This window comes from Ovis canadensis, chromosome 19 (genome assembly GCF_042477335.2).
Source record: "Ovis canadensis isolate MfBH-ARS-UI-01 breed Bighorn chromosome 19, ARS-UI_OviCan_v2, whole genome shotgun sequence".
Lineage (NCBI taxonomy): Eukaryota > Metazoa > Chordata > Mammalia > Artiodactyla > Bovidae > Ovis > Ovis canadensis.
In genome coordinates, this window is record NC_091263.1 from 16,475,628 (window position 1) to 16,484,806 (window position 9,179).

The window sequence follows — 9,179 nt, forward strand, 5'->3', positions numbered from 1 at the left end:
GCAACCTAGACATCCATCAGCAGATGAATGGATAAGAAAGCTGTGGTACATATACACAATGGAATATTACTCAGCCATTAAAAAGAATACATTTGAATCAGTTCTAATGAAGTGGATGAAACTGGAGCCTATTATACAGAGTGAAGTAAGCCAGAAAGAAAAACACCAATACAATATACTAACGCATATATATGGAATTTAGAAAGATGGTAACGATAACCTTATATGCAAGACAGCAAAAGAGACTCAGATGTAAAGAACAGACTTTTGGACTCTATGGGAGAAGGCGAGGGTAGGATGATTTGAGAGAATAGCATTGAAACATGTATATTACTATATGTGAAATAGATCACCAGTCCAGGTTCCATGTATGAGACAGGGTGCTCAGGGCTGGTGCACTGGGATGACCCTGAGGGATGGGATGGGGAGGGAGGTGGGAGGGGGGTTCAGGACAGGGAACACGTGTACACCCATGGCTGATTCATGTCAATGTATGGCAAAACCACCACAATATTGTAAAGTAATCAGCCTCCAATTAAAAAAAAATCACCATTTTATTCACACCAGAAATCTATGAGTGTTCAAAAATCTCTACAACCCTAACAACATTTGTTATTGTCTAACTTTTTGATCAAAGCCATTCTAGTGGGTGAGAAATTGTTCTCATGGTGATTTTGATTTGCGTTTATCTAATGACTAATGATGGGGAGCATCCTTTCATGTACCTAACGGTCATTTGTTATCTTCTTTGGAGAATTATCTAATCAGAACCATTGCCTATGTTTTAAGCAACCTAAATATCCATCAACAGAGTCGTGGATAAAGAAGATATGATACATGTATGCAAAGGAATATTGCTCAGCCATAAAAAAGAATGAAATAATGCCGTTTGCAGCAACATGGATGACCTAGAGATTGTCATACTGAGTGCAATAAGTTGCAGAATTATGGTATGACATCCCTTAAATGTGGAATCTAAAAATAGGTGATACAAGTTACCTTATTACAAAGTAGAAACAGATTCACAGACTTGGAGAATGAACTATGGTTGCCAGGGGGAAGGATGGGGGGATGGGATAGGTAGGGAGTTTGGGATGGACATGCACAGACCTGTATTTAAAATGGATAATCAACAAGGTCCTACTGTGTAGCACACGGAACTCGGCTCAATATTATGTGACAGCCTGGATGGAGGGGAGTTTGGGGGAGAATAGATACATGTGCACGTATGGCTGAGTCCATAGGATATTCACCTGAAACTATCACAACATTGCTAATTGGCTATATGCCAATACAAAATAAAAAAGTTTTTTGAAAAAAACCTTTGCCCATGTTTTAACTGGGTTGCGTTTTATTACTGAGTTATAAACGTGCTTCACATATTCTGGATACAGACCCTTATCAGATACAGGATTTGTGAATATTTTTTCCCATTCTGTGGGTTTCTTTTTGCTATCTTGATGCATAAACATTTTAAATTTTTGTAATCTCCAATTTTTGTTTTCTTTGACAGATTTATGCTTTAGATGTCATATCTAAGAAACCATTGCCTAGGGACTTCCTTGGTGGTCCTGTGGTTAAGAATCTGCCTCTGAATACAGGGGATGCAAGTTGGATCCCTGGTCAGGGAACTAAGATCCCATATGCTTGTGGGGCTACTAAGCACACACGCTGCAATTACTGAGCCCACAGGCCACAACTAGCGAGCCCACACACTCTGGACTCCACGCTCTGCAACAGGAGAAGCCTGTGTGCTGCTACTAGACAGAAGCCTCTGCCACTGCAGCTGAGGCCCAGCACAGCCAAACAAATGGTAAAGAAAGAAGGAAATCATTGTCAGTCCAAGGTCATGAGGATTCATACCTCTGCTGGCCCTAAGAGTTTGATAGATTTAACTATTGCATATTTAGTCTTTAACCCATTTTTTTTGAGTTAAATTCTGTATTTGTTATGAGGTAAGTGATCAGCTTCATTATTTTGCATGTGAATACCAGTTGACCCAGCTCCATTTCTTGGACTATTCTTTCCCCATGCTTTTTCTTGGCACCCCAGAGATGTGTCCATTTCATTTAGGTTATCTTACTTGTTGGCAGTACAGTTGTTTTATAATAACCCTTGAGAGTCCTTCTCATTTCTGTTAGGTTGTTAATAGTATCACCTCTTTCACTGAGTCCTCCTCCTTTCTTTGTCAACCTAGGAAAATGTTGTCAATTTTGTTGCTGCTTTCGAAGGACCAAAGTTTGGGTGTTTTCTCTATTCAATTTTTCTCTATTCTTCTATCCCCTATTTCATTTATTTCTGCTATACTCTTTATTATTTCCTTCCTTCTGCTTGCTTTGGGTAAAGTTTGTTCTTTTTTTCCCCTAGTTTCTTAAGGTGAAAGAGCAGGTTATTGATTGAGAGCTTTTATTTTTCTATACAGACATTTAGAACTAGAGACTCAGCGTCGCTTTCATTGCATCCCATAACTTATGCTGTATGTTGTGCTTTCGTTTTCACTCGTCCCAAACTATTCCTAAGGTCATGTGACTTCTTTTTTGACCCATTATTTGTTTATGAGTATGTCATATAATTTCCAGTATTTGTTAATTTCCCTAAGTTTCCTCTGTTATTGATTTCTAATTTTAATTTATTACAATCAGAAAACATACTTTGTATGACTTCAATCACTCCAAATTTTATAAGGCTTCTTTTGCTGCTGTTGCTAAGTTGCTTCAGTCGTGTCTGACTCTGTGAGACCCCAGAGTTGGCAGCCCACCAGGCTCCCCCGTCCCTGGGATTCTCCAGGCAAGAACACTGGAGTGGGTTGCCATTTCCTTCTCCAAGGCATGAAAGTGAAAAGTGAAAGTGAAGTCGCTCAGTTGTGTCCGACTCTTAGCGACCCCATGGACTGCAGCCTACCAGGCTCCTCAGCCCATGGGATTTTCCCACCTTTATATATAGTTCATTCTGAAGAATACTCCATGTTTACTTGAGAATTTGTCCTTAGCATTTCTTGGGTGCTATAGATGTTTGTTATGTCAAGCTGGTTTGTAGTGGTATTCAAATCTTTTTTCCTTGATAATCTTCTGTCCAGTTATTCTGTTCCTTGTTTGAGTAGTTATGTGTCCAATTATTACTCTCAATTTTTCTATTTCTCCCTTAAATCCTGAGTTTTGTTTTTTGCTTCATGAGCTTGAGGCACTGTTGCCAGGTACATAAGGATATGATTGTTATATCTTCCAGAAGAATCTGCCTTCCAGTGCAAGAGATGGGGGTTCAATTCCTGGGTCAGGAAGATCTTCTGGAGAAGGCAATGGCACCCCACTCCAGTACTCTTGCCTGGAAAATCCCATGGACAGAGGAGCCTGGTGGGCTACAGGCCACGGTGTTGCAAAGAATCAGACATGACTGAAATGACTTAGCATGCACACACTTCACATCTCATCAGGTACGGATGCACTGACCATTTTATCACTACAAAATGACCTTTTTCTGTTTGTCTGGTAAAAATTTTATGGTAAAGTCCATTTGTCTAATATTAATATAGCCACTCCAACTCTCTTTTGGTTGTTTGAATAGCATATCTTCTGCTATCATTTTACTTTTAACCTATTAGTCTTGAATCTAAAGTGTATTGCTTATAGACAGCGTATATTTGAATCATTAAAAAAATTCTACAAATCTTTGCCTATTAATTGGAGTGTTTAATTACTGACATTTAATGTAATTACTGATAAAGTAGAATTTATATTTACTATTTGCATTTTCTGGAGAAGGAAATGGCAACCCACTCCAGTATTCTTGCCTGGAGAATCCCATGGACAGAGGAGCCTGGCGGGTACAGTCCATGGGGTTGCAAGAGTCGGACACGACTTAGCAACTAAAACAGAAACACATTTACATTTTACTATTTGTTTTCTATATGTCTTGTGTCTTTTAAAAATCTGTCATCTTTTTCTATTACTCCCTTTTTTGTGTGTTAAAGTCCAGTTCTCCACTATTCGTAATGCTAATTTTGAACATTTGACAACTAAGAAATATCAGTCACTCTGAGGTTAAATCTCACTTGAGATACTGACTGTTCTTCACTATTTCAATAAAACCAAATCATGAGAAAGATTTCAAGATATGGTTGAGGATTTAGTCACCATTTGCTAGAAAAAGTCAGTATATTATCAAAGACAACATAAAATATTTTGAAAAGTTTTCTTTTGTGTCTTAACTCCTTTACATTCATTTACAAACCAGGTGTGAAGTGCCAACTTTATGCTAGGCAATAGTGGAGGCACTGGGGGAAACGGCGAAGAAAATAGACAAAGTCCTTGTCTTTATGAATCTTGAGCTCTAGTGGGAGAGACAGTCAATGAATAGATAAACAAGTACATTCTTAAATACACAGTGAGATAAGAACTAGGAAGAAAATAGGGTGGGGATTTCCCAGTCAGTCCAGTTGCTGAGACCTCACCTTCTAATGCGGGAAGTGCAGGTTCGATCCCTAGTCAGAGAACTAAGATCCCCCATGCCTCGTGGACAAAAAACCAAAACATAAAACAGAAGTATTATTGTAATGAGTTCAATAAAGACTTTAAAAATAGCCCACACACAAAAAATTTTTTAAAGCAAATAAAATATACGGCAAAGTAAGATCTAGGAAGAAGACAGGGTAGGGGAAAGATGCCGAGGTGTGTGGTACAGGGGATATTTTAGTTTGGAGGATTCTGAGAAGTGCTCCCTGAGAAAGTGACTTTTGAGCAAGCACCTCAATGAAGAGACGGTTCAAGTTGCAATGGTCTGTTGGGATAGTGTTTGAGGTACAGAAAACAACTGCCAATAACCACAGCCAGCAGTGTGCTTGGCATGGTTGAAGATCAGCAAAGGTTCCCATGAGGCTGAAGAGAAACAAGCAGGGCAAAGCCTGGTGAAAAATACAGCAAGTTAGGCGGTCAGTGTTCACATGTCATGAGCTCATAGGCCTTCTGGTAAGCCAGTAGAGGGTCATGAGCAAAAGAGTGGTGTTAGTTTTCATTTTTTAAAGGATCATTCTGGCTACTATATGCAGAATAAACTTTCGGAGGGTATGAGTGAAGTCGGAAGAACAACAGGGTGGACCTCCTTAGGTGATTTCTAATAAACCACGCCCTAGGAAGCCATAGCTTCAGGCAGAACCTCTGACTTACTTCTAATGGACAGAACATGGCACAGGTGATAGGATTCACTGTCACCGTTATATGACATTACATGAGACTTCATCTTGGAAGACTGAGATATGAGACCTTGTCATGGTTCTGTTGAGGAAGCAAACCATTTCTGGCCTGTGAGTGGGCCACATGTCAGAGACCTCTAGGACCCATGGGCAATCCCCGGACTGAGAGCTGGGCCCTCAGTTCTATAACAAAAAAAACATTGAATTTTGCCAATAATTTGAGTTAAGTAGGAGGTGGATTCTTCTTTAGTCGAACCTCCAGATGAGAATGTAGCCTGTCAACGTCTTGATTACAGACTGTCAGAGACTGAGCAGAGTTCGTTAAGATATTTCCAGGCTCCTTCTAGACCTGGGGAGACTGTGGGATAACATATGTGCAGAGTTTGTGATAATTGGTCACCCAGCAACAGAAAAACAACACAACCAATTCAGATGCTTTAGTCATAGTCCAGTCAAGAGATGATAGCTAGTAGTCATGGAGATGGGGAGAAGTAGTCTGATGTGGGATGTTTTGAACACAGAGATTCTGCCAATAACACTTGCCAGTCGCTTGGATGTGGCATATGGAGAAGAGAGGAGTCCAAGATGCCTCTAAGAATGGCTCCGTAAATGCAAATATCCAGCTTACAAAGACCAGTTGATTTCCACGTTGCCCATCTTGTAAGTAAATCCTGCTCAAAGCCTGTTGGTGTGCTGTAGCACCTCTTCCAGGAATGCATTTGACCCTTTTCTAAGGCAGGCTAGTTCTGCTCACACTTCACGTTTCAAATGAAATGTGCCCCTTCCATGAAAGTGCCATCATGTATGATAGTGGCTTAAGTTTTTGCTCCTGTCTTAGCCAGTTTCTGCTGCTATAACAGAATCCCATAGAACAGGTGGCTTACAAACAACAGAAGTCTATTTCTCACTGTCTAGAGGCTGGGAACTCCAAGGTCAAGGCATTGACAGATTCAATGTCTGGTCTACAGACAGCTGTTTGCTTGCTGTGTCCTCTCATAGCAGGAGGGGCAAAAGAACTCTGTGAGGTCTCTTTCATGAGAGCGCTGGTCCCATTCACGAGGACTCCGTTCTCAGGACCTAATCACCTCCCAAACACTGCACCCCCAAAACAGGACCAGACTGGAGATTCGATTTCTGCATATGAATTCTGGGGGCACAAGCATTTAGTCTACAGCACTCCCCTGGTGCATTTCTCAAAAGCCTCTCAGAGCATTTGTCTCATGAATTGTGACTCATGCCTGTGCCTCTGTCTCCTACGCAAGGCAGATGGTTTTCATCTTTATATTCCAAAAGCCTAGAACAGAGTCTGGGACATCTAGAAGATATTCAAAAGTTTGGTGAATAACTGCAGTTATTCTGAAAATATCTGAAATCATCTGATTCAGCTGTGTTTTACCTGATTCTGTCCTCCGATATCAACATAGTTCATCTCAGTATATGATCAACTAAAGCAGAAAAAATGTGTACTCATACATTATCTGTTTATACGAGTGTGTGTAATAAATAGACTGTACGGTAATCATTTGACAGTGTTAACTCCATAAATAATATTATTACTCTTAAGTACTGTGTATGTGGGCATGTGCTTGTTTACGTGTGTCTTGTATGTGTGTGAGAGAGACAGACAAAGGATTTTATAAGCTTAAAAACACGTTTAATCCAATTTGAATTGCAAAACCAGCATTTGCCTTCTCAATCTATTGTTTCCTAGCCTTATAAAAGGCTAAAAGTGAAATTTTTGAAAGGACTTTTGAGACTAATTATTGAACCACTCAAGAATGTGCAAAAAGGATAAGATAGATGCTGGGTCTCTTTCTAAAAGGAAAGGAATGTTCCAATATAAAAATATGGTATTTGTGGGCTATGGTTTGTTCAAACACACCGGGCTAACTTTCCAGGCTGCAGTCCAATTCTGTGATGCATTCAGAAGCCCTGTGCCTACTCATAAAAATGTCTCAGATCAAAGACTTTGACTATTGTTTAAGGTCTTGGAACTGTTCTGAGCACAGCAATGTTGCCCATTTTATTTGGGGATCAGAGTTTCAATATTGAACCTGATAGACCAATGACCATAGTTCTCTAATTCCAGAAAACAGATACACAAACACACACGCACACACACACCGTTACACCTAAGAGGGCCAGTAACCTAAGAGGATCACAGGCACGCCTCTGCATCAGCTCACCATGTGCCTTAAAGTGTTCATTTTCCTACTCTTACCATTCTGAGACACCCAAACTCTCCAGTAAGTCACAAATGTATGATTGCTGTTGTGTGAGAAACTTCTTGACAACAAGACTTATGGTCTGGAGCATGATGGAGTTTCTGACTCTCCAGATAAAATAGTGTTTAACACTGGAGCATATTCAGAAGTTGAAATACAATGTTGTGCAGGTGAAATTGATATAGTGTTATAAACCAGAGTTATCTCAACTTTTAAAAACTGATGCTCAAAGAAGCACCTTACTTTAGTTAGAGTAATTCGCAGATTGCCACCAAAGTGGAAATACCAGACTCAGAAGAACTTAAGCCAGGCCTGAACACAGCGGAAGGGACTTTCTGTAGACAAAATCCAGAAACAGAACAAATCCAGGCTGCTCAAAACGTTACTTAATCTTAACTGAGTTCTCGGATAAGGATGGAATATCAATTGATAATGACATGCGTTTATCAGTTTGAGTTGAAGCTATACGAGAGACACCGTCAGATGGTCAGTCGCTTAATTTGGTCTATGTTACCTTTGCTGTTGTTCACTCACTAAGTCATGTCTGACTCTTTTTGTGACCCCATGAACTGTAGTCCGCCGGGCTCCTCTTGTCTCTGGGATTTCCCAGGCAAGAATACTGGGGTGGGTTGCCATTTTCTTCTCCCGGACATCTTTCCAACCTAGGGATCAAACGTGTATCTTCTGCAGTGCAGGCAGATTCTTTACCACTGAGACACCAGGGAAGCACCTATATTACCTTATAAACATTCAAACAACTGTTATTGCTAAAAATGGATAAGAAATGGAATCTATTTTTGGAAAGCACATTTAGAATATTCGCTAAGCCCCTCTTAGCTCTATCAGTGACTACTAGCAGAGTACACCATTCAGAGCCACGCAGAATGCCATTTAAAAGAAACAAGCTTCTGAGGACTTCCCTAGTGGTCCCATGACTAAGGCTTCGTGTTCCCAGTGCAGAGGGCCTGGGTGTGATCCCTGGTCAGGGAACCAGATCCCATGTGCCACAACTAAGAGTTTGCCTGCTGCAACTAAATATTCAGCATGCGACTTTAAAAAAAAAGAAAAAAAATGATCTCACATGCCACAGCGAAGCTCCCATGTGCCACAACTGAGACCCAGCACAGCCAAATAAATAAATTAAATAAATGTTTAAAAAAACAATGCTAGACCTTTTTATATTTTTCACTCACTTTATTCCCATCAGTTAACACAATACCTGGCACCTTGCTAAATAAACAACTGCTGAATAAATAAATGAAAATGTAATCATAAAATGAAGTAAAATGTGCATTCTTATGATATAGGAAAAAAATCAATACATAAAGAACTATTTGTTCAGTGGTTACGAAACCATATTTCAGAGCCAGAAAATACGCATGACTCTTCTTTTGGAGAAATTCATATAATTTCCAGATGAAGATTCTTACAAAATCCAGCTATGTAAATTAGCAACCCAACATGATTCAAACAAGTGAAGAATGCTAAAATCTGCACAGGTGTTTCTGTGATTTTCATACACAGGAAGAGGATATTAAGAAAATTGTTTTCATGTTGATCTTTTAGACAGGAAATGACACCTAAATAACCTTAATACTTTGTTTGCATTTAATAACTATTAAATTTAAAATTTTTATGATTTTTAAATTTCCCAGTAAACCAATTTTCTGATTTCACCTGTTTTAAATGATGCTACACTTTGGCAGGAATTTGCTCATATATTCTTTTGGCTAGTTAACCTAGCTTCCATTTTACTTAGGGAAATTCTT

At 39.6% G+C, this 9,179-nt stretch overlaps 1 long non-coding RNA gene across 1 annotated transcript; it reads left to right on the top strand.

Annotated features, from left to right (window-relative positions):
* The first annotated feature begins 3,153 nt into the window (after positions 1-3,153).
* LOC138424399 (uncharacterized) lies at positions 3,154-8,550 on the top strand. Its single transcript, XR_011250780.1, has 2 exons — positions 3,154-3,430; positions 5,707-8,550. It is a non-coding gene; the product is annotated as an uncharacterized lncRNA (long non-coding RNA).
* The last annotated feature ends 629 nt before the right edge of the window (positions 8,551-9,179 follow it).